Source organism: Panthera tigris, chromosome C2 (genome assembly GCF_018350195.1).
Source record: "Panthera tigris isolate Pti1 chromosome C2, P.tigris_Pti1_mat1.1, whole genome shotgun sequence".
Taxonomy (NCBI): domain Eukaryota; kingdom Metazoa; phylum Chordata; class Mammalia; order Carnivora; family Felidae; genus Panthera; species Panthera tigris.
Genome location: NC_056668.1, coordinates 146,663,270 through 146,683,068, shown reverse-complemented (window position 1 = coordinate 146,683,068; position 19,799 = coordinate 146,663,270). Strand labels below are relative to the sequence as shown.

At 44.1% G+C, this 19,799-nt stretch overlaps 1 non-coding gene across 1 annotated transcript; it reads left to right on the top strand.

Annotated features, from left to right (window-relative positions):
* Positions 1 to 19,489: 19,489 nt before the first annotated feature.
* Positions 19,490 to 19,574, top strand: TRNAQ-UUG. Its single transcript has one exon. It is a non-coding gene; the product is annotated as a tRNA-Gln (tRNA).
* The last annotated feature ends 225 nt before the right edge of the window (positions 19,575 to 19,799 follow it).

Sequence of the window (19,799 nt, the reverse complement as noted above, 5' to 3'; positions counted from 1 at the left end):
TCTGGAGCATCCTAGATGGTGTCACTCACATCTGATGTCTTGGTTGGGGTTGACTATGTGCCCCACTACGGTGATGGTTTTAAAACACAGCCCCAAATTCACGGATACTTCTATCAAGAGGGGTCTACGTCACCCCATCTGTGTTCTAGAAGAATCTGTGTGATAGCATGTGACTTGTAGAGCTAGGTCACAAAAGGCTTTGCAGCGTCCACCTTATTCCTTGGAATACTCACTTTGGAAGCTCTGAGTGACCACGTAGGAAGTTGGACTATCTTGAGGCCCCCAGCTGTGAGGAATCCCGAGCCACATGAAGAGGCCACTTTTAGGCACTCTGGGCTACTGTCCTAGGTAAGCCCGTCTTGGAGATATCTCAGCCCAGATGCCAGACATGTGAGTGAAAACTCTCAGATTATTCCAGCCCCCACTGGCAAGTCTTCCCATCTGGCATGTAGTAAATACCCAGGAAATATTTTCACTGCAGTTCTTCTTGGCATGGTCAAACATTCAGAGCTGTGGCCTTGCAGAGTTTTGTTTTATTTATTTATTCTGGGGGGAGGAATCTCTATACTGTTTTTTCATAATGGCTGTACCAATGTATGTATTCCCACCAACAGTATATAAGGGTTTCCTTTCTCTACATCTTCACCACTACTTATTATCTCTTGTCTTTTTGACAAAAATCATGCTAACAGGTGTGAGGTGATATCTCATTGTGGTTTTCACGCGCATTTCCCTGATGAGCAGTGATGTACCTTTTCACGTACCTGTTGGCCATCTGTATGTCTTCTTTGGGAAGATGTCTGTTCAGGTCCTTTGCCCATTTTTAAACTGGATTATTTGTTTGTTTGTTTTGATATTGAGTTATAGGAGTTTTTATGCTTTTTAAGTGTTAACCCCTTACCAGGGGCGCCTGGTAACTGAGCCCCCCATCAGGCTCCATGCTCAGCATGGAAATTCTCTCTCCCTCTGCTCTGCTTGCGCGCTCTCTCTCTCTCTCTAAAATAATTTTTTAAAACCCTTATCAGATAGATGGTTTGCAAATATTTATGGACAGGCTCTTTGATACAGGTCAGTTGGGGAAGGATCTACAAAGCCCTTTAAAAAAAATTTTTTTTTTAATTTATTTGAGAGACAGAGAGAGCAGGGGCTAAGGGAAGAGGAAGAGAGAATCTTAAGCAGGCTCCCCACTCAGTGCAGAGCCCGATGCCAGGCTCGATCCCCCAACCCTGGGATCATGACCTGAGTCGAAATCAAGACTGAGCCACCCAGCCACCCTAACTCCTTTCGAAACACTGCCTTGTTTCTAACTCCTACTTCAAAATGTTAACATTTTTAATCTTAGGTAATATGATGCAAACTTATAAAACAGATGAATTATTCCATTAATAATGAATAATGTATGCAGTTGTTACTTGCAGAGTTGTTTAATGATCAATACGGTTGTCTTTCAGCTGGGGTCCCTTAAGCAATTTCGGTTCTAAGACTAATCCTTCTCCCAAAGACCCAATTCCTCACCTGCCACAGGTGGGTCTTATTGAGGCTGCAGGAAGCTTGTGGTAGCCCTTCACCATCCCCCCCCCCCCCCCAATCCTGGGCCCAGCTGGCTCACTTTAGCTGCCAGCAGGAGGAACAGTCTTCCAAATCTCCTTTCTCCCTACTTCAGGGCCCTTACTGGAAACTAATGGCGCGCTCAGATTGGGTACTTTGAAGAGTTTAGCAAAGGGACTATATAGGAAGTTGGGACAAGGATGGGCAACCTCCAGGGAGGGTGCAGTTCCCCAGGGTCAGGACTAGGTGGCGCTGTTACTGCTCCTGGGCCTGGGGGAGGGAGGACAGGAGAGGCTGGATGGTGGGGGTAGTGCTGTCCTACAAAAGCTAAAGCAGCCAGCCAGTGCCAACCTTGCCGGGGAGAAGTTGGAAGAATAAACACCCGGGCCTCTCCTCCCTCCGCTCATCTCCCTCCTCCCTCCAGCCACCTGCTGAGGCTCCCCATTGGTTAAAGAGGGCAGCCTTGTGCCTACCCGAGGCAGCCTGGTCCAGGAACAGGATGGGAAAGGGTCGAGGGGACATCCAGAGTCAATCCCCTCAGCGTTGTTATCCTGATTTGTAAGCAGTCAATATTTGTGGTATCCTAGGACTGGATACCATAGGCAAATGCAAGAGGCTTGGACTGACCTCAGGCATGAACAAAAGGTGGCCAAATATTGCTGGTCCTTGGAGCTCTCTGAGCCTTATCTGGAAGGCAGTAAGATAGCCAGAAGCACAGTTTCTGAAGCCAGAATACCTGCCTTTGAATCTCAGCTCTGCAATTTATATCGCTGTGTGACCATTGGCAACTGACTTAATGTCTCTATGCCTTGGATTCCTCTTCTGGAAACTAAGAATCTTAATAGGAACATTTGCCTTTTAGTGCTATTGTCAGAATTACATCAATCAATACTGTAAAGCACTGAGACAGCTACCACCTGCCACCAAATAGCAATAATCATTGGCAATTATGATCTCATAGTGTCATGGCAAGTATCAAATGAGTTCATACATGGTAAGGTACTCAGCGTTGTTCCTGAATGTAGGAATGTTAGATATCATTTTCAGCCTTCATTCCTTTGTGCAACAAGTATTTAGTGAGCAGCCGCCGTGGGCAAGCCCTGGTCTGGGCATGGGGTGGGTGGGGGTGCAGGTGCAGAGGTGAAGAATAGACTAATATCCCTGCCCTTCTGGAGCTTACAGTCTAATACTAATTAGTAGCACAGAGCAGAGGTAGACTTACCATAATGAGGCTTACGCTATAAACTCCTCAGATAAACTCCTCAGTTGCACAGACCCTTCCAAAAGCTGTAGGAGGGCCCCTACCAATGTCTACATTTCTTGCCTAACTTTGTATTTATAATTGTGCATTGTCTTTCTTAAAGATGGCTCTCAAAATTGAAAAAGCTTCTGACCCCACAAGCCCGGAGTTTGCCTTAACATTTATTATCAGTAGTAATAATTATTATTTGGGCGATAATCATGATTTTTTCTTTATTTCAAGTTTTTATTTGAATTCTAGTTAATTAAAGGGGTGCCTGGATGGCTCGGTTGGTTAAGCGTCTGACTGTCGATTTCAACTCAGGTCGTGATCCCACAGTTCCTGGGATCCAGCCCCGCATCCAGCTCCGTACTGGCAGCACAAAGCCTGCTTGGGATTCTCTCTCTCTCCCCCTCCCCCTGCTTTTAAACATTTTTAAAAATAAATAAATTCTAGTTGGTTAAAATAATAATCATGATTATTTGTTGGGAAATGAGGCAATGCTGTAGGTGACTTCTGATGTTTTATATTATTACCCTGCATCCTTATGCTTTTAAGTGTCCCAAAGATGTGTCCCACCTGGTGGACTCACAGGCAGGGGATAGAGCCTTGTGTATCCAGATAGGGGTTATGGCATCTCCTCCTTCGTCACCTCCCCCTATTACCTTTGGCACACTGTGCCATCCAGTTAAGCCCGAAAGCCCATCTGAAAAGAAAATTGCTTGTATCAGCTGCTTCTCATGACAAGTCTCAAGGCTGTGGGCTGGGCTAGGAAGGTGGGAAGGAGGCTTAGAGACCATGGGGCCCCAAACCCTCAATTCACAGATGCAAGAGCAAGCTGGGTGGGTGGGTGCCCAGAGCCGGGACGTGAACTCGATACTCTTTCCTACGGCAGCCTGGATCCCACCCCTCCAGATCAGGAACAACGCACATTTGTCAAAATATCATGGAATGTGCGTGCAGGTGTTTTTTTCCACAATGCATCTGCTGCTCAGGTATCTGCAACACACATGTGACTATAATTTCCAACCCGCCTGATGAAGTGGCCTGTTTGGATGGCAAATAAGACTTTGTTCCCTCTGAATGCCTCTGTACACAGAGTGTGCCCAACTACCTCGCCCCGTGCAGCTGACTTGGGGAAACAAACATATTTGCTGATAGGCACAGCCATTAAAGTCATACACAGAAAAGTTATTTTACAGGGTTGTAGCCAAGTTCCTCTCCTTTTGCTTTGTTGGACTGGAAATATCTAAGCTAGTAGGTTTTAAAGAGTTTGACATTTTAACCATAGCGAGGTGTGGTTTCATATCCATGTCTTGTACTATTTATTGCCATTCTGGAAAAAAAAAAAGCATAAAATAGAATTGCCTGTCGTATAGCTCTTTGGGGGAAATTATGTGCAAACTTAATTTACTCCTTAAACCAGACAAGCATATATAATTGTCTGCTGTGGCTAGGGTTGCAGTTTTAAAGAGAGCTGGGAATAGCGGTAGGTGAAAAAGAGAAGATTTGGATGACAGCTTTCAAATAATTACTCCATTAGAGCTGGTTTATTAACTTTTGATATGAAATGAATATATCTATGGCATACTTGTTCCAAGAACAAATTATCTTTAACCTTCTCGATATATCCAAATGCCCACACAACTTTCAAAAATTATACTGGGCAACCTTGCCTTTAAAAATGTCTTTCATAAAATAGTCATTTGCATAAAGATTCTTTACAAGTTAAATAACTCAGTTGCACATGATTTTTCAGAGTGTAGCTTTAAAGTACTGGGGAATCTGAAATGGGTGGTAATTTTTATTTCAATTGTTCTGTTTTTCCAGCCGATTCCTTCCTTTTTATAACATGTTGTATAAACTTCCATTAGAACCAGGGAGGAGGGGCGCCTGGGTGGCTCAGTCCGTTAAGCGTCCGAGTTTGGCTCAGGTCATGATCTCACGGTTCATGAGTTTAAGCCCCGCTTTGGGCTGACAGCTCAGAGCCTGGAGCCTGCTTCGGATTCAGTGTCTCCCTTTCTCTCTGCCCCTGCCCTGCTTGCACTCTGTCTCTATCTCTCAAAAAGTGAATAAACGTTTAAAAACAAGAAAGAAAGAAACCAGGGACGATCTGTTTTGCCTAGGTGTCATATTATTTGTATCCCCTCTGACTCTCAAAACTGTCCTACCTTGAGGATATGCTACCTGGTTGCCCCAATTATCATGCAAGTCACACTGGGTTCTGAGGTCTCCCAATGGAGATCTCTGTCCCTTTTCTTTTTATCCTTGTGTCCTCAGTGCCTTCAACAGGATCTGACACGTGGCAGGTGCTCAGGAAATGTTTACTGGAGGATGGAGGGCCAGTCACTAAAGGAGTGATATTTCTTATAGAGATACATTGATTAAGCCCAGTCTTAATGATTCCATTCTATCTACTGAATTGTACTTGAGCCTATTAGCTAATCAGCAATTGGCCATTAGTAGGGTGGGGAAAGAGAAGTAAATGATGGAGTTACAATAATCTACTAGGCAGTGGGAAGCGAAGGAGGAAGTAAACATGATTAGAAGTCAGGGAGTGTTCCAAAAACCAGCAATGATCCCAGAATCTTTTGATTTAACAGGATCAGCCACTGCAGGACCGGTTTGGAAAATGCAATCTACCCCTGCAGGCAAAAATTATTAAGATCTTTCAATATTGACAGTACTATTATGTGCTGGAAAGATAAAATTATTTATAGTGTATGGCTTGCCCGTGGCTGTAGAATGATATATTTTGATCTCGAAAACGTAAAAATGATACTTTATGAAATTATAATGACTATATAATCCTTCACGAAGAGATCTAGAATACTTGGAGAAAGGCATACTAAGATTCGGTTTTAATTTAGAAGTTAACTTTTATTTAGCAGAGTAGTAGAAATAGTAGTTTTTGATGTTTAAATTTATTCCCTTGCCGATATCTTTCCCAAAACATAAATCTCAAAACCACCACAACTAGAGCAAGATTTCCCTCTGATAATGAAGAATATTCGGGAACATTTTCATTGGGTGATTCGAATCTTGTAGCTAGCTGTTTAAGGAAATGCCTACCGTGAGCACTTTGTGCCCCCAAATCATAAAAGCAATAAAACTTTATTGTATAACATTCCATCAGTAAAGAAATGCAAGAAATGAAAATTACTTCTTCCCCAGGCCACTCTCCAGAAGTAACCATCATTTTCATTTTCAATTTAAGCAGCATTAAAAAAAAAAATCTTTGAAATTATAAATAAATATGCTAACATCAATGCGAGGGTACTTTTTTCCCAGAGGGCAATATCTCTTTACTTTTTATTGGCGTATAAATCACTTTCCAGTCATAATGCTAAGATCTAATGATCCAAAGGATCATTTCCTTTTTTAAAAAACTTTTTATTTTAAAATGATTACAGTCTCCTTATGGGCTGAATATTTGTATCCCCCCCAAAATTCGTAAGTTGTAACCCAAATCCCCAAGGTGATAGTGTTTGGAGATGAGTGGTGTCATCTTGGATGACCCAAGGATTAGTGCCCTGGTTTTGTTGTTGTTGTTGCTGTTTTTAATATTTTATTTTTTAAGTACACCCACTGTGGGGCTCGAACTCACGACCCTGAGGTTAAGGGTCGCATGCTCCACCAACTGAGGCAGCTAGGCACCCAAGGATTAGTGCCCTGGTAAGAAGAGGTCAGCCAGCTAGCTTGCCCTCTTTCCAGCATGTAAGGATACACCCCAGAGGAGGGCTTTCACCAGAACCTGACCATGCTAACACCCTGATCTTGGACTTCTAGCCTCCGGAACGGTGAGAAAGAACTTTCTCCTGGTTATAAGCCACCCAGTCTTTGGTACATTGTTATAGCAGCACAAACTGACTAAGAAAAGTCTCAAAAGAAGTTGCAAAATTAGTAGAGAGATTCTAGGTACCCTTCACCCAGCTTCCCCTAGTGGTTACATCTGATAACTATAGTATGCTGTCTAAACCAGGAAACTGCCAAGATCATTTCTTTTTGAAACATCTAATTATTTGGGGAAAGTCCTGCTATAAATATGACAGCAGGCTCCTAGGATTCTTTACACCCAGATGTAATTATTCTACAAGATATCTACATCATAGAAGGACCTATTAACAAATACTATTATTATATGTAATCTGACATCAAGTCACAGGCTGGATAGATGTCAACACAGAATATTTAATGGACCTTGGTGGACTATGTGTTGGTTTATATTCTGTGCCATCCTGGTTTCAAGAAGCTGAATTTAAAGTAACAAACAGGAGCACTCGAGTGACTCAGTCGGTTAAGCGTCTGACCCGATTACAGCTCAGGTTATTGATCTCCTGTGGGGCATGGGCTGACCACTGTATAGCGTGCTTGGGATTCTGTCCCTCTCTTTCTCTCCCCCCCACCCCGCCCTCACCCCTCCCTTGCTCACGTTCTCTGTCTCTCAAAATAAATAAACATTTTTTTATTTTTTTTATTTTTTTTATTTTTTAAAAATGTTTATTTATTTTTGAGAGAGACAGAGACAGAGCTTGAGCAGGGTGGTGGGGGGGGCAGAGAGAGAGAGAGGGAGACACAGAATCCGAATCAGGCTCCAGGCTCCAAGCTGTCAGCACAGAGCCCAATGCGGGGCTTGAACCCATGGACAGTGAGATCATGACCTGAGCCGAAGTCAGACGCCCAACCGATTGAGCTACCCAGGCGCCCCTAAACATTTTTTTTTTTAATAATAAGGTAACAAATGACATTAGTGGGTCAAACACATTTATACTTAATGGTAAGGATTTTGGAAATAAGTTTTTCTTTAAAGTATGCCAATATTTTAGCTGTAACATAAAACCCAGCCTCGGGGTGCCTGGGTGACTCAGTCAATTAAGGATCTGACTCTTGATTTCGGCTCAGGTCATGAGCTAGAAGTTCATGGGCTCAAGCCCTGAGTTGGGCTCTGTGCTGACAGCTTGGAGCCTGCTTGGGATTCTCTCTTGCTCTTCGCCCCTCCCCTGCTCATTCTCTCTCTCTCTCTCTCCCTCTCTCTCCCTCTCTCTCCCCCCCTCACTCATTCAAAATAAATAAATAAACAAACAAACATTAAAAAATAAAAACACCCGTGCCTGTAAGGCTGCGCTTACATTCGCTTCTCAAAAGCTCTGGGTTGTCACTGAGTTTGTAAACACCTACATTTAGTGGGTCGTTTTCTTCACTCAAGATTGCATTTATCAAAATCTGAGAAAACAAATCATACGTTAATGTGGGTATTGCCATGATGCAGTTTTGTGGTTATCGAGCGGGTGGTTTGGGGCTTGGGAAACATGACAGTCTATTTTTATAGGAAAGAACTACTGAACACAGGAAAACAGCAAGTCAAAGGAATCTTTAAAATAAAAAAATCTATTTATTCAAGAAATACTAAAGATCACTTGGTAGGCAGACACAGGCCTGAGCACGGGGTACGTAATGCTGGATTACACCTTTTTTTTTTCCCCACATTTTGACATCCCAAGAATAGAAAAGTGACTAATGGCTAAGTGTGGCTAATGGGTTAGACATTTTTAAAACTTTTTTGACATCTCAAATAGAGAGGTTGCTTAAAATCACTGTTGGCCATATGGCAGCTGTAATGTAGTTGTCACTGCCTACGCATTTGTGAATTTAACTGTAATTCCTGGTTGTAGAACTGGTTAACCGCCACCCATCAGTGGTTTGATCAAAAATTCATTTAGGAAGCATTTGAAGAAGGAAGGTAAGTCCTAGGTGTTGTCTGAAAATCTTCCGTTGACCCTTCTAGTAAGATCTAGGAAGCACGGGGGTGCCTGGGTGGCTCAGTTGGTTAAGATCTGTGCCGATCGCTTGCTCAGAGCCTGGAGCCTGCTTCAGATTCGGTGTCTCCTTCTCTCTCTGCCCCTCCCCTGCTCACACTTTGTCTCACTCTGTTTCTCAAAAATAAATAAATGTAAAAAAAAAAAAAAAGATGTGGATATATGGGTATAAAATTGTTTTAATTTTTTTGTATGATTGAGCATTTTCAAAATGAGATTAAAAATAAAAATTAAATAAATCTAAAAGAGTCTATCAATAAATATAAAATAAAAATTCTGAATGATAGGAGTCATAGTCTCCTAGTTTAGTCGACAGAGTTGGGTTTTTTTTTTCCTTTTTAAGATTTTTATTTATTTTTATTTTTTATTTTTAAGATTTTTTCATGTTTATTTATTTTTGAGAGAGAGAGACAGAGAGACAGAGAGACAGAGCGACAGAGCACAAGCAGGGAAGGGACAGAGAAAGGGAGACACAGAATCTGAAGGAGGCTCCATGCTCCAAGCTGTCAGCACAGGGCCTGACACGGACCTTGAACCCATGGACTGCGAGATCATGACCTGAGCTGAAGTCGGATGCTTAACTGACTGAACACCCCAAGTACCCCATGATGTATTTTAAAGCCAATGGAATCTTAGATTTGAAGAAATACAGTGGGTGCTAGGGTGGAGGAAAATACAGTGCTCTCTCACAGTGTGGGAGCTTACAGCAGAAGAGGAGGGGACATGTACCTTAGAGCACACGGTGCTAAGTGCTATAACGGGGTGGTGGGAGAACGTCTCTAAAGTAACCCTTACATTTCAGAGCTTACAGCTTGCACTGGGCTTCCACATTTGTATAGTACATTGTGTCTTCTTAACCATCTTGTGGGGTGGCCACACGATTAGCCTAGTCTGCCTCGGTTGAATGAATGAGCCCATAAAGAAACCGAGGCCCAAAAAGATCAATGATCTTATGGATAATCCGTATTATTATTAGGATGATCCAACTAGTAAGGGCTCAGTCTAAGACTTGATTCTTCCAACAACTGTTCCTTCTAAACCATTTTTTGGGGGGGGAGGTTGGGATCCCTGGAAGCAGAGCCCGAGCCAATGATGCCCCTATGCAAGTGATCTGTCGGGTTGTTATCTCAGAAAAATCCTGTAAGGAGGAAAGGAGGCAGGATAGAACCAAGGATTGAAGCAAAGCAAAGATGTGAGTTCAGCCAAAGTCCAGCCTCAACCTGATCCCAAGGGAGCCCTGCAGAAGGAATTTCTCATCTTGAGGTAAGGGGGCTGGGCTTGTATACTCCTACATCAGTCTGTTAGCGGCTGTAGGTACCCCACCTTCTCCTGTAGGGCGTCGGCATCGCTGAGCAAAGTGGCTCTGAAGGTGGTCCTCTGGGGGAGGTGAGGAGCTGTAACCTATTAGCCGCCAAAACTCAATGGTAGCTTAGGGAATGGGTATACCGGCCAGGTAGAGGGTGGGGCAGCAAATAGTATCCACAACACCGTTGCTGTTCTTGGTATCATCAGAGACATGGCCTAACATACTTTGTTAGGTGAAGCCTTTTGAGATACCGAATTCCCTGGCTAATGAGTGTCCCGTGAAATATTGTGAGCCGGTAGCATTTAGCCACTAGGACTGTTCTGAGAGTTAGACGATGTTTACCGCAAAATAGAGTTAAAGAGAGACTCTGTGTACTGCTTTATCTGTTTACGACAGAGGTCATAAACCAGTGGTCACCGGGCAGGATTTTGGCTCACAGATGTGTTTCGTTTGGCCCGTACAGTGTTTCAACATTTTTAAAAGCCTAGCAGCTGACACTTAAAATGGTGGAGAGTCCCTATAAAGATGTGGATTCCTGGCTTCCGTCGAACATTTGGAAAGGAGGCTGGGCCAGCATGCCAGTGCTCTAACTAGTGTCTCAGTGTGGAGCAAGCTGAGTACTGGCTGCCCCTGGCAGACAGGTGTCCCCCACCTCCTGGGTCCACCTCTCACTGGCGTTACGTCTGTCACTGGGTCCTGAGAGTACTTTAGTTAACGGCCTCAGGTGTGAACTCCGTGCGATACCTTGGAGGTGTTTTTTGGAAAATGAAATGAAAAGTGTGTGCAGTTGTCTCAGTTTCCCATCCGTGTCTAGTGTAATTAAACATTTTTATGAAGGATAATATATACACAGAAAAGTGCACACCTCACAACGTTCAGCTCAGTGTGTGTTCACGAGTGAAATACATCTGTGTCACAGCACCCAAATCAGGAACCAAAACATTCCCAAACGCCCCCTCGGACTCCCTCCACTCTCCCCTGCCCCAGGGCCACTGCTATCCTCACCTCTATCAACATAGAGTCTTTTTTTTTCTGTTTTTAGAGATGGCAACAATGGAATTGCCTATTTGGTATCATTTCGGAGACGTTTTCAATAGGAAATGTCTGACTCCAGTTTGCAATACAAGAATACATTTTACTCTCCTACCAGGCACTTCAGAGAGCATTCTGTCCTCATCATAGAATAACTGCATTTCCAGTGGGACACAATTTAATTGCATTGAGTTTTTCTGTATACTCCTGGGAAGAACTTGGTCAAATAGACATCGTGCATGAGAAGAGTCATTTGGGTCCAAGAGGAATTCCATCCTGGTATTCTGCCTCTGAGTACTGGCTCCAGGAGCAGAGATGTTCACTGTCAGAGAAGATTCTGGAACACCCCAGAGAAATCAGGTTTACTTACAGCAATAGCTTTTATATTTGGTCAACAAATGGTTAACAACCCCCTAGTCAATGCCCAGCCCTGTCGGGGAGGTGAAAGAGAAGCTTTCCCTCCAGATCTCATACTCAGTCTGGCCTGGATAGAAACAAGTGGTTAACTGTTTACAGTTCAAGGTGATCTGAATTCACAACTCTTGAGTCAGACTACCCAGGTTTGAAATCATGTCACCACCAGTCAGTTGTGTGACGTTGGCTCAGCTCCTTAAGCTCTCTGTGCCTCCATTTTCTCATGACTGAGAGAGGTTATAATATTGTATGTCGTAGGGATACCTGGGTGGCTCAGTCAGTTAAGCGTCCGACTTCAGCTCAGGTCACGGTTTCCAGGGTCACGGGTTTAAGCCCTGCATCAGGCTCTGTGCTGACAGGACGGGACTCACTTCGGATCCTCTGTCTCCCTCTCTGCCCCGCCCCCACCTGCGTGTGCATGCTCTCTCTCAAAGCATTTAAAAAATATAGTATATATCGTAGTTATAGTATTATAACTGAGGTTATAATAGTACCTGCCTCGTGGGACTGTTGGGAGAATTAAATGAAATCAAGTGAATGAAGAGCTTGGCATGGTGCCTACCACATAGTGACATCTCAGTAAATATCAACATTATTGTTATTGTAAAGGAGTGGAAGACATAGGAGGGGAACTGAGGAGGGGCCATAACCCAGGATGGATGGGGAAGGAAACCCTCACTGTAGGTGACCGTCTGGCAGTATTGAAGCTGTCCTTCAAGAGTTAACCAGATGTTACCCAGGTCAACCACAAGGAGAAAGGACTGGAATAGGGTGGAGAGAGGAAGGATGTTTGGGAAGAAAGAATAGCCTGTGCAAAAGACAAAGGGCATGAGCATGTCCTGGGCACCGCACTCCAGCGTGTTTGCCTGGACAACCTCCGACATGGCAGGAAATGAGCCTAGCAAGGTGCACGAGGATCATATCATGCAGAATGTTAGGAAAAGTGATAGGAAACCTAGAATTAAGGCCAAGTAGGGGCACCCGGGTGGCTCAGTTGGTTAAGTGTCTGACTCTTGGTTTCAGCTCTGGTCTTGATCTCACGGTTCATGAGATAAGCCCCACATCGGGCTCTGCACTGACAGCATGGAGCCTGCTTGGGATTCTCTCTCTCCTTCTCTCTCTGCCCCTCCCCTTCTCCTGCTCTCTCCTGCTTTCTCTCTCAAAATAAATAAACTTAAAAAAAAAATAAGGCCAAGTATGTTACTGCATGTGCTTTCAAGGTCATACTGCAGCACTGAGTAAGAGGCCACCCAAGGATCTCACAGTTGTCCAGGCTACTTACTATTAATTAAGGACTCAGACTTTTGGGAAGGTCCATGAAATTAGTAGATTTGTATCAGCAGAGATGCAAATAAATTCTGTCTGGTAGAAAAGATAATCTCAAAGGTTAACCAGCTTTGTATGTAATTTAGCAAACTTATTCTTTCTCTTTTAAAAAAGTCTTTTTAAAACCTCAGTTCCATGGGGCACCTGGGTGGCGTAGTCAGTTGAGCATCGGATTCTTGATTTTGGCTAAGGTCATGATCCCAGGGTCGTGGGATCCTGGGCCCTGGGCCCAGCTCCACGCTGAGTGTGAAGCCTGCTTAAGATTCTCTCTCTCTCCTTCTGTCCCCCTCCCCTTCTGGTGCATGCACGTGCACTCTTTCTCTCTCTCTAACAATAACAATAACAATAATAATAATAATAATAATAAAAACCTCAGTTCCCTTGAATGTTTCCTGATCCAGATTTATTTTCTTACTGGTTTCCTCGCTAATGAAGTCAATAATTTTTAACATTTTCTATATTTGGATGAAAGTCTTATTTTTAAGTTTTAAAAATTATGCTAAGAGGTATCGATTTTAACCTGAAACCAGTAGGAAAACATCGAAGTATTTTATGCGGGAGAATGATGTAATTATACCAGTGCTTTAGAAAGTTCATTTTTGCAGCAGTGTGGCAAGGAACAAGTCGCTTATGTGAAATTTAAGTTCGAAAGCCGGTGGACATTTGGTGAAAGCAATGATGAGAATTTCCGAATATCCTGGGGGCAGATAGTAATTTCTGTATGGAAATTCTATCATGTATAGAATGAAAGAGGAATGGTATTCACACTATAGTTTAGAAGGATATCCTGTATATTAATATATGTTAACAACATTATGGTAATGAGTGATCATAAATATTTTAAGTAGATAAAAGAAGTCGTGCCCTCGGGTTCCTATTGGAAGCACATTAGCCACGTGCCCTCGGATCCGCAGTGAGAATGAGTTGTAGCTTGCCTGCAGCTGGAAAGAAAGCCAGCTTATCTGATTTGAAGCTGTCTCTGACCCTTCTTTCCTCTCCCCATATCCTCCAAATCCAGGAGGTGAAGTGATAAAAGAAAACATGTTGGGAAGCTCACATTCCCTGAGAACACTGCCTCTAGTGGGAGAAACTAGACCTGGAGGGAAACACGCTATTCCTGCCCTTGACATTTTGAACCATTTGAATGTACAGGTGTTTTGCATCCTGCTGTACCGGTTGTGCACTGCACAAAGGAGCCATTATCTGGAGAGGCACCCAGGTGCCCGCATAGCAGGCATTTTAGATCTGGATAAATTTTCTGGCAGTTGGCATTAAGTGCCTTGGATCAGGAGTGCCCTTTTTGCACAGAGGCACCAAATGGACTATTGTGGCCTTAGAAATGATTTTTTTCTTTTCTTTTCTTTTTTAATTAAAAAGAATGTTTATTTTTGAGTGAGAGAGAGACAAAGCGTGAGCAGAGAGAGAGGGAGACACAGAATCCGAAGCAGGCTTCAGGCTCTGAGCTGTCAGCACAGAGCCCAACTTGGGGTTTGAACTCACGAACCGGGAGACTATGACCTGAGCTGAAACCAAGAGTTGGACACTTAACCAATTGAGCCACCCAGGTACCCCTATTTTTTTCGCAGTGTATTTAAAATGTGCTAATATATTGGATTCCTAGAATTTTCAGGGCTGGCATTCTGAAGTGTTTTTCTCATATTACACATTACTATACCACTTTTTCTTCCTTAAGGTGTCTCTATTTCTTCAAAGTTCTGGAAGTTGGGCTAAAGCCACAGGTTCTTTGCCTTATTGTTTTATTTTCATCATGTCTATAGATGCATCAGGGCACCTGGCTGACTCAGTCAGTAAAGCGACTATTGACCTCGGGTTTGTGAGTTCCCTCCCCACGTTGGGTATACAGATTACTTTAAAAAATAAAATAAAATCTGGGGCACTTAGGTGACTCAGTCAGTTAAGCGTCTGACTCTTGGTTTTGGCTCAGGTCATGATCTTGAGGTTCGTGAGATCAAGCCCTGCATTGGGATTCTCTCTCTCTCCCTCTCTCTCTGTCCCTCCCCCCCCCCCCGCCTCTTTCTCAAAATAAATAAACTTAAAAATTTTTTTAATAAAAAATTAAGATCTTGTAAATAAAGAAAAATAACTGCTCAGCATCTATTTCCTCTTTATTTATTTTATTTTTTTAATATGAAATCTATTGTCAAATTGGTTTCCATACAACACCCAGTGCTCATCCCAACAGGTGCCCTCCTCAATACCCATCACCCACCCTCCCCTCCCTCCCACCCCCCATCAACCCTCAGTTTATTCTCAGTTTGTTTGTTTTTTAAATTTTTTTTTTTTAACGTTTATTTACTTTTGAGACAGAGAGAGACAGAGGATGAACGGGGGAGGGTCAGAGAGAGAGAGGGAGACACAGAATCTGAAACAGGCTCCAGGCTCTGAGCTGTCAGCACAGAGCCCGACGCGGGGCTCAAACTCACGAGCCGTGAGATCATGACCTGAGCCGAAGTCGGACGCTTAACCGACTGAGCCACCCAGGCACCCCTATTCTCAGTTTTTAAGAGTCTTTTATGGTTTGACTCCCTCCCTCTCTAACTTTTTTTTTCTTTCCCCTACCCCATGGTCTTCTGTTAAGTTTCTCAGGATCCACATAAGAGTGAAAACACATGGTATCTGTCTTTCTCTGTATGACTTAATTCACTTAGCATCACACTCTCCAGTTCCATCCACGTTGCTACAAAGGGCCATATTTCATTCTTTCTCATTGCCACGTAGTATTCCATTGTGTGTATAAACTACGGTTTCTTTATCCATTCATCAGTTGGTGGACATTTAGGCTCTTTCCATCATTTGGCTATTGTTGAAAGTGTTGGGTGTATAAACACTGGGGTACAAGTGCCCCTATGCATCAGCACTCCCGTATCCCTTGGGTAAATTCCTAGCAGTGCTATTGCTGGGTCATAGGTAGATCTATTTTCAAGTTTTGGAGGAACCTCCACACTGTTTTCCAGAGCGGCTGCACCAGTTTGCATTCCCATATTTCCTCTTTAAAACATTATCCTCAGGGCGCCTGGGTGGCTCAGCTCGTTGGGCCTCCAGTTCTTGATTTTGGCTCAGGTCGTGATCTCATGGTTCGTGAGATCCAGCCCCACATCGGGCTTTGCACTGACATCTTCAGAGCCTGCTTAGGATTCTCTTGTCTCCCTCCTTCTCTGCTCTTCCCCCACTCTCTCTCTCTCAAAATAAATAAACATAAAAAAGAATAAAACATTATCCAGGTTTTCCTGTAGAAAACCATTTCTTTTTTTTTATTCTCAACCACATGCTTTACATGGGATTGATCCTACCCTCAGTTCTAGGGCTGGACCCTGATTGACTCAAATCACTGTGTGGGCACTTGCCTGGCTTAAGAAAAGGTATATAACCCAATTGGCACCAGTGAGAGACAAAGATATTTGTTGGGGCCATTTTGCCACCACAGAAGAAGAAAGCCTAAAGCTGCCAGAGGAAAGGTAGTTGGTATAATGAGAATAAATCTAAAAACATAGAGGGAAAGAATTTTCCATGGTGACATCATTTGGGCCCTGACTCAGGCTGCTCCTGAAGCCAGCCTTGCCTTGAATATTTTGATTCTATGAGCCAACATAGTCCATTTATTATTAAGGCAGTTTGGGATTTTGGAGGTTTTAAGGGGGAGATCGGTTTTGTTTGGCTTTGATTTTTGTCATATGAAACACATGATCCTTACCTAATGTGTTCTCTTTTTAATGGGATTTGGATTTATCCATTTTCAGACCACTGTCTGAAAGGATGAATCTAGGCTCCAGTAAATCATTTTTTTAAAACAACTATTTGCTCCTAAAAAGCCCTTAACACAAATTGCTGGCGAGAGAGAGCTTCGCATTATTTGAAAATTACAGCTATACTTTTCTTGGCCCCTAATCAGAACTGAGTACCCTGACCGCTCTTTCTTGATATTTTCCTTTGGTAAAAATGAGCTTCGATTTATGGGTGTGGCGGATGGGTCCAACTAGGAGACAGAAGACTATAATAGGGTGACTAGGGGAAGTTGTACATAAGGAAGTATTTGCTGTGATGCACGAGTAACCGTAAGGCAAACGGAAATTATACGGTACCCTAAGGCCGAGGGAGCATACCCGAGGAAGGCCAGACTGGGAAGGTGTTTACATCTCGTTGGAGAAGGTATGGTTCATTCAGCCCAGAGGACAGCAGAGAGTTTGTGGTTCGGCGAGGCCAACGCTGGTCTGCAGCTGCCGGGAAACCATAGGTCACCCTCTGGAATGCAGCCTGGTGAAAGGTGGCATGGGCGGGCAGTGGGAGTCTGGCCAGGGGCAGGAGCCCTTCAGGACATGCCAGCTACACGGGAGCTTTGGTTTCCAAGTCAAACGGGTTACGGGAAGGTTATTGCCAGGCCAAAGCTACACTGTCAAGGAGAGACTGTGTTCCCGGCCCGTGGCTGGGGCGGGCCCTGTCAGATGTCCTCAAACCCATACGGCCTAGCGGGGTGGACTCCAGAAAAAGCAGGAAGCGACTCGTCCTCCTGCAGTGTCCTCCCAGTTTCCTCTGCGGAGAAAGCTTGATTATCACTGGGAGAGATGCTTCGAAGAATTCTAAATTGATGACCAACACGGTGTTTTTCAAAGGGCACACCGCTGTCCGACCCTTCAGGTACTATTTGGAGGAGCGGTGCGGGGAAGAAGACAGAAGCAGACGGATCTCACTCACCCCGACTCTGAGAGGGGCTAAGGGTTTCCTGAAAGGGTGGAGCTCAGCCTAGGGAGGTCCCTACTAGAATGTGTTCTGTGCACTAGAATGAATCCAAAAAAAAAGTGGGATGTGCTGTGCTAAGCAAAGGGGCACAATTTATTTGCTGTCAGACACTTCATAGCCTTCAGTGTGCTCGTGTGTAATGAATTTCCCCCCAGACACTTGAATTTTAATCCTTTTCCCTTCAGGCCTGGCTAACCTATAAGGACGCGTAGAGCAGGTCAGTTTTTCTCAAAAGGCCCACAAGAATCTCCTTCCTTCTTCTCCTCTTCCTCTTCTCTTTCTTCATCTTCTTTTTTAAGTGTTTATTTCTTTATTTTGAGAGAGAGAGGGGGTGTGTGAGAGGGGTAGGGACAGAGAGAGAGAGAGAGAGAGGAAGAATTCCAAGCAGGCTCCACCTGGTCAGCATAGAGCCTGATGCGGGGCTCGAACTCACAAAACTGTGAGATCACGACCTGAGCCGAAATCAAGAGTCGGATGCTTAACCGACTGAGCCACCCAGGCGCCCCTCTCCCCTTTCTTTTTAAAGTAAGTAGCGACCAAGAGCCAATTGCAACTAAATGAAGTGGTAAGTACAGCCAGGACCCCTAGCTGGTGCCGTCAGTGTCCCACAGCATCCTCGGTTTCTTCACCACCCCCTGCACACAAGCTCCCAGCCTGTCTTTGGTGTCTTCGTCCTAGAATGGCCCTCGGGCTGCCAGAAGCCTCATTGCAAACACCTGGCAGTTCACAAGCGTCCTTCCCCCCCCCCCCGCACCCCCCCCCCCCGCCCCAAGTCCTTAACTCTGGTGGAAGTGAGCCAGAATGGCCCTCAGTGGGATTTGGCTTGCTCTTACGATGCAGCATGGGCCTCGTCCCCTGTCTGTCCCACCGTCTGGTCCCTCCGGGTTTGTCCTGGGAGCGCTTCCTGGTATGTCACTTTCACAAGCATCCTAGTCCCAGGGTCTGTTTCTGGGAAATTCAGACGTTCCTATTTAACAGTCAGGAGAAATTGAGAGGTAAATTACCCAAGCTCTAAATAAATAACTAAATAGATGATAGATGGGTAGGTAGGTAGTTGGAAGGCAGATAAAATATAAATAAAGTGACACTGAGATTTTAAGTTTTATTTTCTTTATTTTGAGAGAGAGAGAGTGCGGGTGTGCGTGCAGGAGCAGGAAGAGGGGAGAGAGAGGGGGAGAGAGAGATTAGGAGAGAGAGAATCTCAAGCAGGCTTTGCACTGCCTGCCCAGAGCCTGACACGGGGCTCGATTTCACAAACCCTGAGATCATGACCTAAGCCGAATTAAAGAGTCAGACACTTAACCAACTGAGCCGCCCCGGTTCCCCAACACTGAGACAGAAACCTGGCTTTCTTCTGATTCTCAAATCTGCATGCCTGACCGTAATATTCAATACCGCTTCATGAAACAAGGTCATCCATTAACGTAGAAGTGTCTCCAGAGAAGGACAGCTCTGGGAAAAGGAAGGGCCAGTCACATCGAGTCAGCCACCTGTGTATCCCCGATGCCAGGGTGCTCTAAAGTTAATTCTCTGAGGGAAGACTATACTGTACTAAGCTTCACTTCCCCCTCCCTGTGGGACCCAGCAATCTCCAAGCATCAGGAACTGATACCTGGCTATGATAAACTTTTCAGTACGCCATGATGGAAAGGGGAAAAAAATGTCAATATGGTAAATTTTGCATGATACCAAATGTATTCAGTTTAAAGGATTCTTCTTTACTCTGAGATTACGTCCTTTGTACACTTTTAATGTTTAAATATCTTTTTTTACATAAGATAGTAATAGTAAAAGTAGATAGCAGTTGATTTTTTAAAATGTTTATTTATTTTGAGAGAGAGAGAGAGAGCACAAACAGGAAAGGGCAGAGAGAGAGAGAGAGAGAGAGTATCCCAAACAGGTTCTGTGCTGTCAGCACAGAACCCAACACTGGGCTTGAACTCACAAACCGTGAGATCATGACCCGAGCCGAGATTCAGAGTCAGACGCTTAACTGACTGAGCCACCCAGGTGCCACACAGTTGATTTTTTTTTTTTAAATGGTCTAGGGGTGCCTGGGTGGCTCAGTTGGTTGAGCGCCTGACTTTGGCTCAGGTCATGGTCTCACGGTTCATGAGTTCGAGCCTCATATCAGGCTCTCTGTGCTCAGTGCCGAGCCCACTTTGGTTCCCCTGTCCCTGTCTGCCCCTGCCCCTCCCCTGTTTGCGTTCTGTCTTTCTCTCTCAAAAATAAACAAACATTAAAAAATTTTTAAATAAAAAAATGGCCTAATGTGACAATATTAAATTTGTTAACCTTGTCATTACAGATTTTTTTAAGGCAGGGGTGGGAGTTGCGGGGCAATTTTATTCATCTTAAAATT